Raw genomic sequence first — 21,416 nt, 5'->3', positions numbered from 1 at the left:
TTAAGTTTGGTCTCTTTATGTTATCCCATATTTCTTGGATGTTCTGCTCATGGTTTCTTAACAGTCTTGCTGAGCTGTCTATGTTCTTTTCCAGTTGAAATACTTTGTCTTCATTGTCTGATGTTCTATCTTCTAAGTGTTCTACTCTGCTGGTAGTATTCTCCATTGAGTTTTTAAGTTGGTTTATTGCTTCCTGCATTTCTAGGATTTCTGTTTGTTTGTTTTTTATAACCTCTATCTCCCTATATAGTTGATCTTTTGCTTCCTGGATTTGTTTATGTAATTCATTGTCGATGTGATCTTTCATTGTCTGATTTTGCTGTCTAATGTCTTCCTTGAGACTCCAGATCATCTGAAGCATGTATATCCTGAATTCTTTATCTGACATTCCATCTGCTGCAACTATTACCTCTTCTAAAGTTGAGTTGACCTGCATTGCTTGTGGTCCTTTCTTTCCTTGCTCGCGTTTCTTTCTGCTTCGTGAAACTGTTGTGTTTTTGAAATTTTCCCCCTATATATTTATATTGCTCTTGTATAGTTGAAAAGTCTCCCTTGCAGGGGCGGGTGGCGGCTGTGCTCCTCCTCCAATTGGGGTGATCTGTCTACCATGCTGACGGGCCGCTGGGCCTGTTCTGCCGATCGGTCGCAGGTCTGCCTACCTTGCGGGCGCGGGTGGCGGCTCTGCTCTGCCCCTACTCCAATTGGGGTGATGTGACTACCATGCCGGCGGGTCGCTGGGCCTGTTCCGGGTGCAGGCGGCGGCTCTGCTCTGCCCCTACTCCAATTGGGGTGACGTGACTACCACGCTGGCGGGCCGCTGGGCCTGTTCCGGGCGCGGGTGAAGGCTCTGTTCTGCCCCTACTCCAATTGGGGTGACATGTCTATCACGCCGGCAGGCCGCTGGGCCTATTCCGCCGGTCGGTCGCAGGTCTGCCTGCCTTGCGGGCACGGTTGGCGGCTCTGCTCTGCCCCTACTCCAAATGGGGTGACGTGTCTGCCCCGCTGGCAGGCCGCTGGGCCTGTTCCGCTGGTCAGTTGCAGGTCTGCCTACCTTGTGGGCACAGGTGGCGGCTCTTCTCTGCCCCTACTCCAATTGGGGTGTCGTGACTACCATGCCGGCAGGTCGCTGGGCCTGTTCCGGACACGGGCGGCGGCTCTGCTCTGCCCCTACTCCAATTGGGGGAGGTGTGTACCATGCCGGCAGGCCGCTGAGCCTGATCCGCCGGTCGGTCGCAGGTCTCCCTACCTTCTAGGCGCGGGTGGCGGCTCTGCTCTGCCCCTACTCCAATTGGGGTGACGTGACTACCACGCCAGTGGGCCGCTGGGCCTGTTCCGGGCACGGGTGGCAGCTCTGCTCTGCCCCTCTGGCTTGATGACAAAGTGAGAGACTCGGGTGTTTGTGACTCACTTTCTTTACCAGGAGACCAACTGTTTCTGTCGCCACTGGTATCGATGAAGTTCTCTCCTCCGCCGCTTTCTGATGACATCAGATCTCTGCCATGTTGGTATCCCATGCGAATGGCAGCATTTCTTTCCCTTTGCCGGGTGACCAAAGCAATGGGTGCGTCCTGACCGGCCCTCACAAGCCCCGTCTCAATCCTGTTGCCACTGCCTATGAAGGCTCGGTTGGTATTTACCTCCACAGTATTCAGCAGGACCCAGACCGAGAAGCAGTTTCCGCAGGTTCTTTAGCCCTGGGCCAGAGCAGTTCCGGGAGCTGGAATTCGGCTGCTCCAGGCTCGGTATATGTTCTGATAGGAGCAGGCTCCAAGAAGCAGTTTCCACAGGTTCTTTAGTACTGAGCCTGAATAATTTGTCTGCGAGACGCAGGCGAATGGCATCCTGAAATTACCTGTTCTATGGCTGAATGAGTTGCGATCAGTCGAAAACGGGGATGGTGATGTCAGCTCTCCAAGATCTCACCTCTGAACTTTCTTGCATTGTCTCACATATGAGCTTTTGGGGACATCTAATATACAAACCACAGCAATTATATCACATTTTATCATAAACACTTTTTTCCCAGTCTAATTTGACTACCAAAAAATTACTCCAAGTCAACTGATATAGCTCTAATTCATTTTTTTAATTTGTTATCCAATATTTCATGGAATAAATATTCCATAAGATTCTGGCAATTCACTTATTGATAGGTATTTGTTTTGCTTCCAGATTTTTTTGTCACTTTGAACACTGGTACTATGCACACACATATATAAATACCTTCACATGTTGGTGCTTTTATTTTCATGAGATGAATATTCAGAAATGGAATCACTGAGTTGAATAATACATATAGTTTTGATCTTTGTGTTACTGAAGTGTTTTCCTGAACAACTATAATGCAGCACATTTCTGCCATCATTTGTATGAGTACCTTTCCATCACATCCTCTCCCATCCATCATCACTGGGTGTGATAATTCTTAAGAACTTGAATTCTAATAGTTATAAAATGACATCTCATTGTTACTTTAATTTGCATTTCCTTAGCTACCAGTGGATTTGAGCATCCAAAAAATGTGTTGGGCTATTTAGATTTGTTCTGAAGTGATCTATTTGTATCTTTTACCTACTATTCTAATGGATTGAGTTTGGAGAATATTATAAAGAGGTTTTTTTTTTTTTAATGTTACAGGTACTAATTGTTTTAAATCTGGTGCAAATATTACCTCTGATATTTACCTGTCATTTTTATTTTCTAGACCTTTTGCCATAAAAGTCATCTTGATTTCATTTAATTATGCCTATCCTTCTTTCTCTAGTTTCGAATTCCAGGCTTGGTTAGGAATTTCTACTTAACCCATAGAACATTGTCTTGAAATGTATTTTCTTATTTTACTTTTGACATTTAACTTCACAATTTTTGTCTTGTATAATTTGACTGACTTACAACTGATTCTTATTTGATCTCTGATCTGATTGATCCTAGCAGTGTTAGACTTTCCACATTCATGGTGTGACAGGCAATTGTTAGATCTCCTTCCAGGTATCCAGAGACCAGGTGAGTCTGCCCAAGCTCCCTTTTTCTTGAACATTTCTGCACATCTTTCATTGGGTCTCCACCCCAAAGGGGAATACTTATCAGACTCTTGAATCACCTTTGTGCTAATGCAACTGCAATATTTTAGAAACATGGACTGTCATACAATATTTATTTATTTGTTTGTTTATTGTGGTGGGTTGAACCCCAGGGAGGGTCTCATGTGTGCTAAGCACATGAATTTTAGTCACTTAGCTTCTACTCCTCCTCCTCTTTTCTAAAACCAGTATTCTGATTTTCTTCTGGGAAACAGCTCTCTTACCCATTCTTGGTCCTGAGTTTTCAGGTGAGTTGATGCTGGGCCTAGATCCAGAAAAGGCTCATTGCTAAGCTATTAGGGACATTGCCTTGCTCTCACCCATCATGACTGCTCAAGAAAGTACCCCAGCCAAAGCCAATGAGACACAGGAGGGTATTTGGGCAGGGTTCTGGGAAACAGAAGTTAATTTGCCCTCTCTCTCTCTCTCTCTCCTACTGGTTATAAACAGAGAATGATATACTACTGGGATGTGTTGGCACTTATCCTGGCACCAATCAGCCTGTTAATGGAGCCAAGGAAGTGGAATCAATAAATGGAATAGAAACTGAACCATAATCCCCTCCATTGAGTGCTGGATCAAACTCTGTCTGAATGGATCCCTTGGTTGCTTAGTTAAATGAACCAGCAAAATTCCCTTATTTAAGAATAAACAAACAAAAACTATTTTAGATGAGTTTTCCTACCTCTTATAACTCAGTATTAATACACAAGGCCTTTTCTTCATAGCTATAATAATTTAATGATGTTTAAGGAATTCTTCATATACTTTCTCTAGTTATCACACATGGTGAGAGTTGTCTCAGCTGTAACATAAACCACACTCGTGGCAGAGACTGAAATGAGTCCAGTCACATTAGTGAACTTGTGTGGTAAGCCTGCCCTATGTGTGTTTGCACAGACAGAGTTAAGTCTACACAGAGAAATCCACCCAAAGAGTGAGGGAGCAGATACAGAGGCACTTTGGTTGGGGATGGGGACAGTTCTAGCCTGGGGTTGTCCCTGGTTCCCCATGTTGATGTCTTCAGAGAGAAGAGACTGTGATAGTCATCTTTTCATTGTTGTGACAAATACATGAGAAAAACAACTTAAAGGAGGAAGGCTTCATTTTGGTTCAGTTTCATAGGTTTCAGTCCATGGCCAGCTGGCTCCAAGGCAGAAACATCATGGCAGAATGGCACAGAGGAGGAGAGCTGCTCAGCTCCTGGCAGATAGGAAACAGAGAGACAGGAGAGGGAGGAGCCAGGGACCAGACAGCCCTTCCAGGACACACCCCCAGTGACATACTTCCTTCCATAAGGCTCCACCTTCTATGATTTCACCACCTCCCATAATGCCATCAGATTATTAAACCATCAGTGGATTAATCTGCTGATGAGGTCAGAGCCCTTGTGATTCAATCACTTCCCCCAAAGTACCACTTCTGAACATGGCTAAGTTAAGGATCAAGGCTTTAAGACATAAGACTTTGGGGGGACACTTCACATCCAAATCATAACAGAGATTGTACGTGAAAATGGAAATAACTCACTGTAGATTCTATAAGATCCCATCAAATGAGGGGGTAACATTCACATCCTGTAACAGGTATAGTGACCAGTCCCGATATCTCTGAGATTCAAGAACAGTAGAGTGGAAAGGAAAAGGTAGTAGCAGTGGAGAAAGGACTGCATAGGAATTCACTGACTACAGGCATCATTGGCGCTCAGTGGGCAAGAGAGGCTCTGCTGGTGCAGAAGAACTCAACAGAACTGGCAGTGGTGACAGCAGGCACAACACAGCAACACCTAGTAGCCTCTAGGCTTCCTTTCAGAGGAAGCCAGGGAGAGGAGGAAAGACCCATGGATCCACAGGGCAACTCACTGCACTTCTCGTGAGCAACTAAGATACCTCCTGGAGATTCCATGAAAATTTTTGGATGATGGGGTGAAAGAGGAGTGAATTTGAAGACCTGTAGTTCTGCATTGGTGGATGGGAACAAGAACTTGCAAAAGAGTTTACCATCATAAATGACAAGTGAAAGCATATTGTCATTGTGACTTTTCTTTGCTGGGCTGTTGGTGGCACAATTCCTGTATATGTCTAGGTTTTCCATCCTCAGCCACATCCTCTTGCTAAAACCCTACCTCCACTGCAAGAAAGTATTCCCTGATGTCAACTAAAGCAGAGTGTCACACACCCTGCTCTATATTCCCATAATACCATTTAAATACCTCTATTTGTAATGTGTTTACATACCTTCTATGATTTGCTTACATATATGTCTCTCCATTATACTCTGAACAACTTGTGTTGTTTTTCTATTTTCCTTGAATGGAGCTCCATAACTGGTACATAGTATATGCTCAATAAATGTTTATAGAATTACCAACTGGATTAAAAACAAAACAAAATACAAACTATTCTATGTCCTTGAGATAGAACATATTTAGGATGAAAATGTCGTTGAACTGGTAACCCATTTCATTCATAAGAGTTTTGTGTGTCCAAACTGAACTTGGTTTTGCTTTACTGGGAAATCACAGTCCTTCTTGATATTTTTCTGGACAAGAGGGGACATGGCTAGAAATTGAGGGCACCTGACTAGGTTTTTTGAATTAGTGACCTTAATCTCCAATGCCAGAATTAATCTTTCTTTTGTGAGGACCATTTAGTTGAGAAAGAGTTAATGCTTACACTACTTTACGAACAAATTGCCTCATTCAGGAAAGGAAAAAAAAAATTCTCCCAGAAAATTGGATGTCAATGGATTATTCCCCCTCAGATCCATGGATTAGTGTGCTTGGGGAAGGCATCCAAGTGGAAAAAATGTAATATCAATGTGTTCGAGAGCAGCGGTACTTTTTCCTTCACCACCTCAATCACAGCCCTCTTTATCACCAGCATCAGATGATGCGTATCTTGGTGCCTACTTCACTTAAGCCTATTATGGAATTTTTTTATTATTAAATATTTGAGAGCTCTTTGGAATTAGGATACACTTGCATCAGTATTGACTGAATCAGCTGTCTTATTTTTCTCTCTCACACAAACATGGTCAATTTAAAAATTCTTTAAGATGAAGAGGACCTTACAATTTCCTTCCTTTACAGCCTTATCATAAAATGTAAGTTTTCTATAGTGAAGATACATGGGTTTGTAAACTATAAAAACATGTATTTTTTATTTCAGAAAAAAAGATTCCCAATTTATGATGTTCAATGAAAAAAAAAAGGCTTAATAAATAGGCTTAATTAAAAAATAGACTTAATAAACCAAAAGTCAAGTTACTGAATAGGGAGTTAAAAAAAAAAACTTTGAAGTACAAGTGCTAATTTTCCTTGATCATTTAGAGATGCCTTGTAGAGAATCTTTAAATGCATTCTTCATTACTAATGACACTTTTATGAAAGCGGATATATTTTATTTAACAGTCCATCTATCTCTCCTGCATACTCTCTACCTTCCACAGCAAAAAACTGAGGACACGTTTAAGTTTTTACAAGGTGACTATTAGAATAATAGGCCTGATGGATATTCCAGGACCTTGGATTTTTCTCTTAAGATTGTCACTCCACCAGTCCTAAGAACACTGGCCAGAGGAAATGTCTGCCTGCAAGGAAACAGATGAGGAGTCATTAACACCCCCAGGAGGAGCCGCAGCTATCAATCTACGGGCTCCTGAACATGTCGATCAGAGTAAACACTTGATGTCATCTCAGGTGTTTGAAAGCTGCAATTGGTGCAGCTGACCCTGTAATCCCAGGCCACTGCTGGGCTTGAGAATTATGGTGACACAAAAAGAAAATGAAGCTTCCCTATAAGAGTGGTGAAGGAGGGGTTCAGATGAACAAAGAGCAGAGCTTTGGCTAATGTCGCACTCTTCACATCTGAGCAGGGAATGAGTAACCTATTTTCTAAATAAAGTCTTTTTTCCAATGCTGCCTTTAATGTGCCAGCTGTTCATGTGTACACATATGAGTGGTTTCTCAGGTATAATATCTGCTGAATCAATGAATTTCACTGGCAAAACACTTCAGTGGCCATTGGATGTTAGCAACAAGGATGCCTGCCAGCCCCAAACTAGCGGTTGCCCCAATTTCTCACCAGGCACACTGCCCCGTGGAAGAATGGCACGTTCCCAGCTTCCTGGCATCTGAATGAGATCAGACGTACATCTCACCAGCATGCAGAGATGAAAGTGAAAATAAAGTGTGAGAAATCAAAAGGAAGTTGCAGAATGCATGGCAGATGTTGTTAGATTTGTCTAGCAAAGCCCACGTGCCAAGTGCATGATGGGTGACATTAGCAGGAGAGGTTAATAGCTCTGGACGGTGCTGCTTGGGTTTTTTAAAAGTACCCACAGAACAAATGATATGTCCACAACAGGAATGGCCAGATGAAGCAAGTGGGATTTTCCAAAACAAATAGCATGTCATCCACTTATGGAACATCAACTGTGGAAGCAGAAATAGTAGTCATAGTCCCTGCAATGACTGGGGAGAAAGGGTCCTTTGCTAGCTGGCTGCCTTGAAGGTGACAGGTTTTGAGTGACAAGCAGATTACTATGAATTCTGCAGGAGGCAATGACATGCATAGTTTACATCGTGAATATTTTGGCCTTAATTTATGCTGTGCGCAATGGCTGAGCCCAGGTCCATTACGTGCCCTCTGAAGATGATATATGTGGGTTTCATGTAGTTGGACTTTAATTATTCACATGATTATCAATAAAAAATAAGGGCAGAACAATGTTGAATGTGAACAGCTTGGCAGGGCGAACAGTTGACCATCTCGACTACATTTACATAGGACAGGCGATCCCTGCCTTTTTCTCCACATCAGGTACGAGAACAAATTCATAAGCAGAATTTACACTTTTCCTCCCTTTTTTCCACAAACATGCAAACTGCTAACCTGTTAATCAACTCCCTGATGGCAGACAAATGTCTCTGGGAAACATGTGCCAAATATCAATTGTTATTGGCTGAAACTCAATAGGATGAAATGAATTGATGCTGCCATTCCATTCCATGCAATGCGATTGCTGATCAATAGTGAGTAATTGAACATCACTCTGCGAAGAGGAGAATGCTGAAGCAGGGATATCGCAATGAGTTATGGTGCATATTAATCACTGTCTAACCATTTCATCAATATCATTTCCTTGCAACAACCTGCTATGGGATGTAACTCTATGTGTATGGGGGGAGAGACTCCCTGTCCCCCCTGCAGGTATTAATTTGAAGGTTTAAACTGCACGTCTCAAGAGATTCTGGTTGAGTGCCCCCTCACCCCTGATTTGTAGTGAGTCCCACTATGTCAAGTTATAACCCCACACAGCTTAAAAAAAATGCTCTATACCTGAGGGAAAGGGAGAAAAATGGGAATGAACTAAACAATAGAAATTCATCTGGAATGTGGTTTTTTTTTTTTTCCCAGAAGCAGCATTTGTTTGAGCACTAGTTCTTCCTCTCTCACCTAAGAAATTGCCAGGGGAACAGCAGAAAGAGAGAAAAGAAATATTTTGTAGTCAGGCCTAAGAAAAAGTTGAACTATTCTGACTATAAAAAATGAAAATGCTCCGTAATGTTCCCTTCTGAGATTCAACTGTTTGTGCAAATGCACGTCCCAACTCTGGGCAGTTTGAATGAATTGGAGGTTATGGTGGCCCGTGTGTCTGGACGTGGTTCCAGAGCTCTTTCTGCTAGAACTGCTGTCGTGTTGAATTCAGTAAATTAGTTGGTGTAGTTACTGTTGAACAAAGGCAGCCCTGTTAAAGAGCAGAATTTTCCTGGGCTTGAAAATTAAATGGTTAATTCTCTTTTGCTTCTCTAGCCATTAGCCCTCTCCTTCCACCAAAAACCTGTTTACTTGTTTTTCTTACCTTAGTATTTTTTTATCCTGTTTTTTTTCCCTCTCTTTTTTCATTCTAGTATTTTTGAGATAAAACAATTTTTACATTAGCAAGAGGAGAAGCCTGGCAAGAGCCACAATGGAATCTTTCTGAAGTAGAATCCCAAGAAGTTTTTCTAGTAAAACAATATTGATACCTAGGAAAGAGCCAACTCCAGGACTCTGGGAAGTGTCTCACCAGGGGAGGCAGTTTTGAAACAAGAAAATGGCAGGGGACCTTGGAAGGTGGTGGGAACACACACAGTGGCAGGAGAGTGGCTTCCCCTCCTGTTCAACCCAGGCCCCTGGGAAATGGCTTGCAGTAGGGATGTGGTTTCTTAATCAACACTTTCCCAATTAGTTAGACACTTACAGAGTTAAAGAGACATTGTAAGAAGAGAGAGGAGAAGGTTGAGTCTCTAGGGGTCCTCTGCAGTCTCTCCTTCCCTAGCCTGCAGCCAAGCAAATGACACCAGCATGTTGTAACTTGAGTTCAGAACCTGTTGTGGAGTCTCTTGGGCAACTATCCTTGCCTGCCTTTTAGCCATGTGATCCCTCCAACTTTTTTTTTTTTTTAATGAGAACTATTTGGGAATAGTTGGAGCAGGATGATAGACTGTTCACCTGGATCCAACTGAGCCAAGGGGTGGACAGGAGCTCCGCTCGGAAGTTTGCCCAGGTTTGAAATCCAAGTTGGAAATCCTTGGGATTTTCAGACTACCAGGAAATATTCCAAGGCCAGACTTCAATGTGAAATTCCCTAAGCTTCCTCCTTGACAGTGGGCTAAAGATGTGGCAAAGAACAGCCACACTTAGAGATTTGGGGGTTTCCTCTTGTCAGCCCTGACTCTACAGAAAGAAAGAGAGAACTATAGAGGTGTTCATATAAAAATATCTTTTCAGTTAGATGAGGAGGCACATGCTTATAGTTCCAGCAGCTCCACAGGCTGAGGCAGGAGGCTCCTGTAGTTAAAGACCAGCCTGGGCAACTTAGTAAGACCCTATCTCAAAATAAAAAACAAGAAGGGCCGAGGATATGGCTCAGTAGTAAAGTGCACTTGAGTTCCATCCCCAGCACCAAAAAATAAAAATAAAAAAAATGCATCAAAATACCTTTCCATAATGATGTTCTACACACTATAATCATTTTTACTGTTGACAGCATTTCTATGCTTTATTTAATACGGTAACTGTGAGGTAAGCAGGGCAGGGAATTTGATTGCAATTTACAGGCGAGGAACCTGAGATTGAGATAATTCTCTTTCTAGGAACAATAAACTAAAAAAAAAAAAATTGATCTGTAAATGATAGTTTTGTGCTTTAAATACCGCTGTTTCCTCCTTTTTTATGTTGCCTCATAATTTTTATATAAATTGACAACAGAGGATCAATGGGATTGTAAGTCTGGTTTAAATGTCTTGCAAAGAACAATTTTGAAAATGTCTTCTTAGTTTTGAAACCAAAAAATACTCAGAAAGAGATTATCTGGTTATATCTTTTCCTCTGTTCCCTCCTCCCCCCCCCCCCCCCCAAGTGTGAGGCAGAACCTTTAAATCATTCAAGACAGCTAAGAAAATCTCCTCTTTTTAAATATCCCAAGGGAAGGAGATTCCTCAACCCCTATGGGTAACTATTCCTGGTGTTTAACATTTCTCAAAGTCAGGAAATTCTTTCTTGTGTCCTAAATCCCTAATGCTGTAGCTTGAGCCCGTTTCCTCCCGGTTGGTCTTCTGTGGAGATGCTGAACAGCTGGCTGCGCTCCTCCATGTGAGAGATCATTTCAAAGAAGAGGAGGAGGCTGTTAAATCACTCTGCATCCTTTTCTTCCACAGGTTCAATAATCCCTGTTCCTTTTACTATTTCTCATAGGTCTCATTTTCCAACCCCTGAATAGTTGTGCTGCTTTCTCCCACATAACTCAAAGTTTCTGTTGAGGTAGTAGACTGAGGGTATTGGGGGGGGGAATCTGGAAAAAAAAAACACCTTTTTAGGGCTGGCCTGCACCCAGGTCCCCCTGAATTCTGATGATGGCCCTGTGCTGGCACTCAGGAATCTAACATTCCTAAAGAAATTGACTTGGATAATGAGTGCATTAAATATGGAAATACCTCTGAAATTATAAGGGGGTGTTTTCTAAAACGCTTCTGGAATGTCTCCATTTGTATTGGTGTACCCAGTTCTTTGGGATGAGGAAAAGTCTCTAACATGATATCAAAAGCTGTATGAAAAGGACTCATTGGAGAAATTTTCTGGGATGGAAGTTTCCAGAACAACATTACTTATTCAGCATTTCAAATGTTTCTTATATCTTTACTATAATATAAAATGGGTCCATTAAGGCACAGGCTTTATATAGAGTGCCATGATTTTTATCATGCATTTTATATTTAGTCATTGACTTTGTCACTATTTATTATAAAAATCGCATAGTGAATAGGATGTCAAGCAGCTTTAAATAAAGAACAAAAACTATGGATGACTTTTAACTTGAGGCTATTTTATTTTCTTGCTGGATTCCTAAAGAAATAGCTACAGGTGTTCCTGGAACAAGGTCAGAAGGTCAGATGGAGGATGTGGTAATGGGGATGAGTCCATCAGGGGAAGTTGCTAAGCACTGTGTGCAGCTGTTACATATCCAATTCTGGGTAGGTACATAGTGCATCTAGAGCTCTTTAACTAGATGATGTCAACAGCCACATAATAACTTTGATGGGGATCAAGTTGGCCCCTGTCAATAAGCTAAAGCTGAAGTCATTGGTTTAGTATTTGGGGTGAAGTGACTAAAAAATAAACGGGCATCAGAAGCCCATTTATGTTTTATTCACTAAAATTTCTGATCCGAATGCCCCCAGCTGGCCTCACCACTGGGTGATTTACCAAATGCTCCCCACCCCTCCACACATACTTTTTAGTCATTAATTTAGCCAAACATCATTACTGAAAGTCTTTTGACACAAGTCATAGAGAAATTTAATTTTTGTTGTGAAATATGATTGATAAGATAAAATGGAGGTTGAAAAAGAATCTATTCATAAGACCTCTTCACAAGGTCACCCAAATGACCTTTTTCTGGGCAGGAAACAATTACCCATTTGTTTATCTTCTTCATTAAGACCAAATGACCCTCTTCAAATAGTGTCCTTTCATTTCCACTGGCTCTTTGGTTTCTCCCAGGGGGCTCAATAAGAAGCAAAGCCCAGGGGTTGCTATTAACCACCTGAAATTTTTTCCTTGTCCCTATTCAAGACTAACTGTGGGTAACCAGACTCAGAGCTGGACTTCCCTAGTTCTTCTAGACTTCAGCTTCTTTATGCTTGCTACTCTCTGTCTACACCATGTCCTGGACAAAGTTAAAAAAAAAAAAAAAGAAAAGAAAAGAAAAAAGAAAAAAAAATCAGCCATAAACCAGAGGGAAATGTCTTAATACCATTGGTATTCCTGGGGCCCATGGCACTGCCCAACAAGAAGCAGACATACAACTTTAAGGAGGGTTCAGTTCTGGGGTCTGGCTGCTCCTGTTGGATCATGATTTAACCACTAATGACCATAGTGGCTTGCCCAAGTTACTTAAGTTTTCCAAATCTCAGTCTTCTGCCCTATTAAAGGATCTAATAAGAATCCCATAGACTTGTAAAAACAAAACTAGGCATTCCATGTGAAGTTCTTACGCTGACTAGCACAAGGTAAAGACTCAGAAAGTATTTGCTAATATTAAGACATCGTGACAAATGAGCATGTAGGTCTGAGCCTGAGCCAGGCCTTCATTCCTTTGCCCACCTCCTCCCTGCCCTCGCCAACTCTCTCAGGCAATATGAATGCAGACGTTTTTGTCTTTGGAGCATCAATAGCCTTCCTGTTCTCAGGGTGCTCCTTGCATTTCGGGAGGTGCACCTATTTATCCCTGGACTGCTTCTGCTTACAGCCATTGCCTATTGTTTCCTCAATAATAGGCAAAGTATTTGAATTTTATCTGAATTCATCTGAATAAAAATGCTACAGCAAGGAGAAGGGAGTGCATAGCTGGACTTGCCCTGGATCTACAAAACCTCGGTAGTCAGAATGCCTTAGAAGTCCTGGCATAGGATGCCCACATCTTCACTTATGCTTAACTTCCTGTAGCATTGAGTTTAGTCCCCTTATACTGTGGTTATTTAAATAAATATCATCTGGATATTCACAGACTGCTGGTAGGCACTTCTAATCCAGGTGGAATGTTACTAAGCCATCTGATTGGGGCCAGGCAGTACTTATTAGTTGACTGGGGAACATTGATTGTTAGCCATCCCTCCAGAAATTCCCTCTAAATGATGTATGCTTTTCCCCACTTCTTGGAAGAAACTCAGTGTGTCTTTCCTATCTAAAGGTAAGAGGCAGCTAAGAGGTACCAGGTTTTTATTCTTCTTTTCTTTCATAAATCTCTGATCAAAGCAAGAAGAATATCCCTGGAGTTCAGGGCTCATGGGGTGCTAGAGTTTAGGATCAAATCTCTCTTTATAATTTTTTTCTCCAGGCACTTTCAGGGGAAAATCATTTAGTCTTGGTACAAATGAAAGACTTGTTTGGGTTTGACCTGCTTAATTCTCCCTGAGTTCAACTGCATGTGAATAAAGAACCCTTTAAAGCTGATCCAGACTCTGCCAGGAAACCACAGCTTGATAAAGAAAAAGAAGTCCCTTCTAAAACACCCCATTTTAAAGATAATAAGAATGAGATTTTTCCATATAACTTCACCCCCCACTTGTGTGTAAAGGCACTGAATAGCAATAGTGTATATATATTTTTTCCTTTCTTTCTCATGTAATGGTGCTTCTAAAACACATTTTAGTGGGGTGAGGAAAGTGTTAGAAAAGAAAAGTCTAATTTGTTATTGCTGAAGCAGGTTGTGAATTCATTTCTTTCCCTCAAGTTCACTTCTAACTAGCATTTAGTGACAGTTGGCTTTCCATTACTATAACAAACACCTGGAATAATCAACTTACAAAGAGTAAAGGTTTCTTTCCTTTTCTTTTTCAAGGAAAAAGATATTTAATTCTGTAGTCCCACCTATATACTTTCTGCTGTTTTTGTCTTAATTTTTTTATTTGTTCTTTTTAGTTGTACATGTCAATAGAATGTATTTTGACATATTAGACATACAATGGAGTATAACTTCCCATTCTTGTGGTTGTACAGACGTGGAGTTACCCTGGTGGTGTTTTCATATATGAACATAGGAAAGTTATGTCTGATTCATTCTACTGTCTTTCCTATTTCCCCCTCACTTCCCTTCATTCCCTTTTGTCTAATCCAATGAACTTCTATTCTTTCCCCCCTCCCCCCTTATTATGTGTTAGCATCTGCATATCGAAGACAACATTAGGCCTTTGTTTTTTTGTTTTTTTGGAGTTGGCTTATTTCACTTAGCATGATAGTTTCCAGTTCTCTCCATGTTAAAGGTTTATTTCAATTCAGAGTTTTGGAGGTTTCAGCCTATGATCGCTAGGCGCGCACCTCTTCAAGTTTCCATCACCTCCCAATTGTACCATGGTAAGTTTTATTTAATCCCATCGCATCCTGCCATTTAGATGACAATCTTCATTTTTATTATGAAAAATGAGCTCTCCATGTTTCTGCTCTCTTCTATTTACCTGTTGACCTATCTCCATTCCTCAGGTGTTTGGCCCCACCTAAATGCAATGGCATATTTTCTGTACATTCTATTACAATCAGTAATAAATGCACATGTCCTCTGTGACACCATCTCAGAAATGGTAGTCTCTGATCTTAAGAAAATATTCTAACCGAAAATTAGGGAAAGAACACAGAATTTGAAATGTGCCCCTGTGTTATGACCTTATACAGATGCATTCATCTTTCTAAGTCTTAGTTTTCCTATCTGTAAAATGGAGATAATAGAACTGATGGGTCATGATTCTGGGTTCCTTTGATCTTCCTCCTCTGAGATACTCTCATAGTTGGTTGTTTTTGAAAAAAAAAAAACAAACACAAAACTGTTCCTTCAATTGTCTCGATCTCTTTCCATTCAGGAAGAAAGGAAAAGAGTAGGTGATAGACAAAAGGCATGTCTTGTTTGTCAGAAAAACAGTGGCTTTCCTGAGGGTCTTCCTGGGTGGACTTATGCTTTCTACTCATAGCCCAGGTTATGTCCTGTGGTCTTCCATAGTTGCAAGGAAGCCTAGGAAATCAAATTTGTTTAGCTGGCAGATTGTCAACCTGAAAAAAAAATGCAGCCTGCTATTAGTTTGGGGGACACAAGAAAAAATGGATACTGGAGACCATGGCAGTGTTTATATTCACCTACTTCGCAGCATCATTGTGAAAATAAATGAGACATCTGTGTTGAATGCCTAAACATCTAAGGAGCGAGGTATGGGGTCCTTTTACAACGTGACTTTGATGGAGCCACATCCCTCACATGGATGTGGGTGTGCACAGTTCAGGAAGAAAGTCAAGCACATACTGATGGGCTCCCCAGAGGACTCTGATGCCTTCTAGCAACACTCTTGACCCTATTCCAAGGCCTAAGGAGACTCATGTCTGGGTGGTTAAGCCTCTGTCCCTGAGGAAACTTCCATGGGTGCAGAAACATAGATCTGCCAAGACCTCGGCTGGTTTCAGAGTCCTACATCATCCTCTGGGTTGCCTACATCTGAATATAATAATATGTTGATAAAATACCTTGTCAAGCTCCACAGCAGTTTTCTGCCACACAGTCTCATTACATTCCTGCTTCATAATTAAAATTGAAAGAACACAAGCCTGCTGGACCTGTCATTAGAGTGTGGAATGGCTGCCATGGAAGGAATATCACGTTTGATTTCTGGGCCTAGACCCATAGGCTGGCAGGGGCCTGGGGCCTGGGGCCTTTGTTCATTGTGGTGATTCAACCTTTTCCAGTTTCTTACCAAACAAATGTGTGTATGTGAGGTGCTGCTTTCCTGCTCTTATTGGGGCGTTGTAGGGTAAGAAGCCTTGTGATACAATAAGGTGGGAGATTAAAGAGCCATAGGAGGAAAAAATAACCTGGGAAAGATACCAAACTAGTCTCATGTACTGGTAAGAAAAATGCAGCCCTTCAAATATTCCCATGCTATTCACACAAAGTAGGACTTATTCAGAATATCTTTTAGCTTACATTTCTGAAATACCCAGAGAGCTGGGAAAGAACAGAAAAATATACATGTTTGGCGAACTCTCTTCATTTCTAGTATAAGCTGGGACATAGATGGACCCTCTAGCCTCACAGCTTGCAAGTCAAGCACAAAGCTGCCAATCTCATGAACTAAGTTTGGCTGCATGCATGCCTGCCCCTAGGAAGAAGGAGGAAACTGAGTCTCCTAGATTCATTTACAGCTTACAGAATCTGGTTAGTCTTCTCATAGGAAAAAGAAATTCTGCCACAGCTGATGGAGACCAAGCCACGTCCCCTACAGACCAAGTTCAATGACTTCTTGTGTAATTTGTACTTTTGATAAAATTTCAACTGCATTTTTTATGTTGCAAAAAGCTATTTGACTGAGAGCCAGTTTTTCAGGTGCTAGCAATGGCAGTATCAGTGGCAATAAAGAGTGCCATCAAGAGGGAGGGAACACATCTGAGATGGCTTCCGTGACACATATATTAGTCAAGGCTATTCTTATTTCAAGTGATAGAAACCATGTTCAAATATCTCAACCAAAAAAGAAAAAAAATGAAAGGAACTTGTTGCCTTGTAAGTAGAAGCTCCAAAAGTAGATACAAACACTTCCAGCAGCAGCTGGATCCATGGGATCAAGTGGGTTTGCTTTTCTCCTTGTTGCTTGGTTCTGCTAGCCCTTACCTGGCCATCTCCATAAGACAGCCACTAGTAACCTGAATTTATGTTTTCTTCTTATGTAAAGAAAATGTACTGGTTACCTACCAGTTTTTAAAATTGCTGTGTAACAATCACAAAATCATAATAAGACAGCACAAGAAGCAGTCATTGCATCACTTTAGTCTGAGGCAGCCTGAGATGTTTTCCATGTACTCCTTCTTTGACCAAAGATGAAGGGCAGAAGTTCCCCTCTGGAAACTCTTCTCAAGTCTCAGAGGTACAAATGGGTAAATCCCAAAGCACACACATATTTCAAGCCTCTGCTTGCTTCATGCTTACTACTATCTCATTTCCTTGCTGCTTGACTTTGGGCTTGGTCAAGCAGCAAGGAAATAAACTCACCATTTATTGGAGGAACTGCATAGTTACATGGAAAAAGGTGTGGCTATAAGAAGGGGGTGAACATTTGGAATTAATAATTAGACCACAGAAGACTCTCCTCTCCAAGGTCCAGCTATCAGTCTCAGGGTAAATGCAAGTGGACTTTGTTTGAACATCATGCCCATTCTTGAATTGACCTCGAGGATGCAAATAAGGAACTCTGAGTGGCCAGCCCAAGTGAGCTGGTACATTCTGTGGAAGTGGTGTTCATGGTGGGCAACAGGGCATCATAATGTTAGCTCCTGGGAATCATGAGAAGTGTAAGAAGAATTTTCCAGAAGAATAAAAATAAACACAAAAATAACATGCACAGCAGGCAAGAGTCATAGCCACCACTGTCTATTTGACACTGTAAGAGAAAAGGGGTCTGTATAGTAACAGACAAGAGCACCTTTACTCCTTGACTCTCTGGCAACATTCTTGAGATGGGTAGGGGGGTAACCATGGAAGGGAGACATATGTTTATGATTCCTTGTCATGAATTCCATTAGTGCCATGTTCAAGGCCTCCACATTTATGTATTCAAATTTACACATACATGCATTGCTATGGCTTGGATGCACTTTGTCCCAAGATTTTGTGTATTGGAGGCTCGGTCTCCAGTGTGGCCTTTAAGAGGTGAGGCCTAGAGAGAGGTGCCGACCTTAGAAGGGATTAACATTCTTCTCCTGGGACCCCAGCTGGTTCCTCAACAGTGAGCTGTTATAAAAGAGCAAGACTGGCCCTCCCTGCTCTCAGGATTTCTATCTTTTCATGTGATTTCTTCTCTCACATGCACTCCCACCATGATGTATTTGTTATGATGTGATAGAATGAAAGCCACTCACCAGAGCCTACTAGAGTAGGTGCAGGGTTCGGGTATTGTTTTGTTTTGTTTTTGTACTGGGGATTGAACCCAGGGCCTTGTGCATGCGAAGCAAGCACTCTACCAACTGAGCTATATCCCCAGCCCTAGGTGCCATGTTCTTGTACCTCCAAACCTATGAGCTATATAAACCTCTTTTCTTTGTTTCCTCAGTCTCTGGTATTATATTATAGCAATGGAAAATGGACTAATACATATATACACATAGACATGCGTGCATATATACATGTGAGTATGATCTTACCCTCTATGCTAAAATAATTATTCTAAGTAGGAAGTTAACATTTTTCTGTGATTGTCACTATTAGCATGGATACATATTATCCCCAAATGCAATGGCTTAAAGCAATGACAAAATTGATTTGGTCACAAATCTACAATTTGAGTCTGGCATATATAGCTGATCTCTATTCCAAGAGGTATCAGCTCACAGGTTGTGAGCTGAATCTGAAGGGTCACTACGAGGGACAGCAGAAAGCAGATTGCCTTTTATGACCTAACCTTGCAAACTTTACAATATCACTGCTGTTGTACTCTCCTTATCAAGATGGTCACAAAGGCCCATACCTGTCCAAGGAGAGGATATGGTCTCTACCTCTTGATGGAAAGTGATGCTATTGCCAAAGAGTGTGTGGGACTGGAAATACTATGTGGCCATTCTTAAAAAATATATAATCTGCTATAGTCACATGAGATTTGAAACCATTCAGATGAGAGTTAAAATTCTGGCTCTAACATTAATTGGCTATATGGCTTTAGTCAAGTCTTTCAGTCTCTCAGGGCCTTTATTTCTTCATAAACAAAATGGGAATATGTATATACATTAAGATAGGCCATTGTGAAAATTAAAACAGGTTTTTCTTAGAAAAGATCCCAACCCAATAGAGTACTGTTTCCTATTGCCTGACATGTCCTCAAGGGTTTTCCTCAGTCATTGTGGTGATGGGTGTTATGGACACAAGTTTTTCTTGACCACTGGAGCATAGAGAATGTAATATCTGACGGGAGTGAGCCAGGAACTGGAATCTGCCTAGTGGCAGACAGGATCCATTGCCCTATGGGTCTATAGATCTTTGAATTGAAGTCAGCAGATTGTAACCTAATTTATAAGTGGTAGGAAGGGTACATGAGGTGCTGGATGCTAAGTTCAGTTTAGTACTATGCTTAGTATAAAAGTTACCTCAGAATTGGCAATAGTTCTGTGTTTCCCAATCCTATAAAATAATATTAAAACCCATATGTCAAAAAGAAAAAAAATTACCTAAACAGTTCTAATCTAAAAAGTTTTCTAATTTCTAATACTTCTATGTGACATGTGTAAATTAGTACAAAATGCCATCTATTGGGCCAGACATCTATTGGGCTCTCCGGTGACTCCCCTACCAAAAACCTTTCATTTGAGAGCATTCTCAAATTACCTTTCTCCAAAGATAAATTTTCTTTTATAGAAGACAAAATCTTATTGCCAACTTCTTCCCAGTCCACCTTGCACTTCTAATGAAGAATTACATTCTTCCAAAAAATGGCTTTCTACTTTGATGCAACTAGGACTTTACAAAGCCCACACTCCAGCTCTTTCCCTGGGTCTCTGTTCTCATAAACCAGAGCTCCCCAGGGTTAGTCCCTGCCTGACTCACTCAGGCCTAGAGGACTTCCAGGAAAAATGGGGTTTGTTTGGGGTCATCTTAAGATTTTGGTTCAGAGTGTCCAGATAGATATTCCAGGCCATTATGGAAATCTAAATACACCCACTGACCTAGTAGTCTCTTCAAAGTTCTTGGGTTTGGCTTAGATTCCAAGGCCTCAACACTCAAATCGAGGGTAAGAGATGTTCAGAGTAACAGAAAAGGAATTTGCCTTATTAAATATTCCTCATGACAGACCCCCTATTCTTTCCCCAGAAGGAAAGCAAAGCCCCAGTGGGGAGGCTGGCTGGTTGTGAAATGACACACATACGGAAGAATTGTTTTCCAGATATCCCTCAACAACTAATTTGTCTCCTGAAGCATGAAATTTAATTACCCATGTTGGACATACTTGCATAATCACATATTTTTATTGCACAAAACTGTTCAGTCTTTTAAAATATAAGAACAGAATCCTGGTTGCAGAAATGTCTTTGACATCAGAGATTTGTACAAGTAAACATTTAGTGCAAATAACTGTTTTCTAGTATTGATTTTTATCGCTGCCTTTTGGTATTATTGAGAATTCACTCACACTCATATTTTGCTGTTATGTTGACAAAGAGGGACTGATGAGTTTTTATTAAACTCTCATAATGCTGAGGCCTGCTATCAAATTCATCCTAATCTTTTGCTAATCCTATTCTTTGCTGCTTCTCGTAGTACATAAATCTCCTCAACCTCTGAGCAAGATCATGCCCTTCCCCAGCATTTTTCAATCTCAGCTCCACTTCTCTTGAAACGAGGTGACCAGAAGTAAAAATGAGACTCCCCACAAGGACAGAGGTACACCACCTCTTCAAGGGGAAACCAATTAACTGTGAAATGACCAGCCATATTTTTAGCACTCTCCTCTCTTTTATAAAAAAGATGGAAATGTCACATGTATGAGGCTAAAAGCTTCTGCTCTTCAGAAAAGCTGGATTGAGCCCCAAATTGGCGAATTGTGACACTTAGGGCAAGGGGGCAGGAGATTGACCCCACTGGGAAGTCAGGATGTATGTTTGAAACTGTCTTCCAAGTTCTTTGTGGAATTCTCTCTGGATTCTAGGGGTGTAGATAAGGGGACAAGTAGGAGGCTGAGACTTGGAAGGAACAAACAGTCCACAAAAGGGCCAGATGAGGATCTAAATATCCAGTATTTATCTAGAACTACATAAGTACCTGCGTCTATTTATAAACTACTTCATTTACTCTTGCCAACACTTTCAAAAAAGTAGCAAATTGTGTCTCAATCATTTTACAGAAGACATTTCCTGAAGCTCTCTTTGCCAAGGATCTTTATTTTAATGTCTCTCACATCATTACACTTTTTCTCACCTAATCTCAAAATGATCCTAGGAAGAAGGTACTTTTCCTTTTACAGGTGGCAACTGAGTCCTTGAGAGGTTAACTAACTTCTTCAAGTTCACAGAGCTAGCCACTAGCAGTGACAAGGTCTAAACCCAGTTCTATCTGATGCACCAAACAGACTTTCTTGGCAAATAACTTTGGGGCTGCTGTGTGGTAGTCACTGTCTTAATGTTTCTATCTAAGGGTCCACAGGAGCTGCAAGTCAATACCTTGCTCAGGGACACGTGTGAAGTCCTGGGGTGACAGTGGACTTCCTATCTTTCTCAGTTTCTGTCTTTTCTCTCTTTGGAGAGAGAAAACTCTCATGGGAGTTTCTCTCTTTAG

Source organism: Marmota monax, unplaced genomic scaffold, assembly GCF_021218885.2.
Source record: "Marmota monax isolate L192 unplaced genomic scaffold, Marmota_monax_Labrador192_F-V1.1 WCK01_AAM20220418_F8-fsc00095, whole genome shotgun sequence".
In the NCBI taxonomy this organism is placed as follows: domain Eukaryota; kingdom Metazoa; phylum Chordata; class Mammalia; order Rodentia; family Sciuridae; genus Marmota; species Marmota monax.
This window is presented reverse-complemented; position numbering follows the sequence as displayed.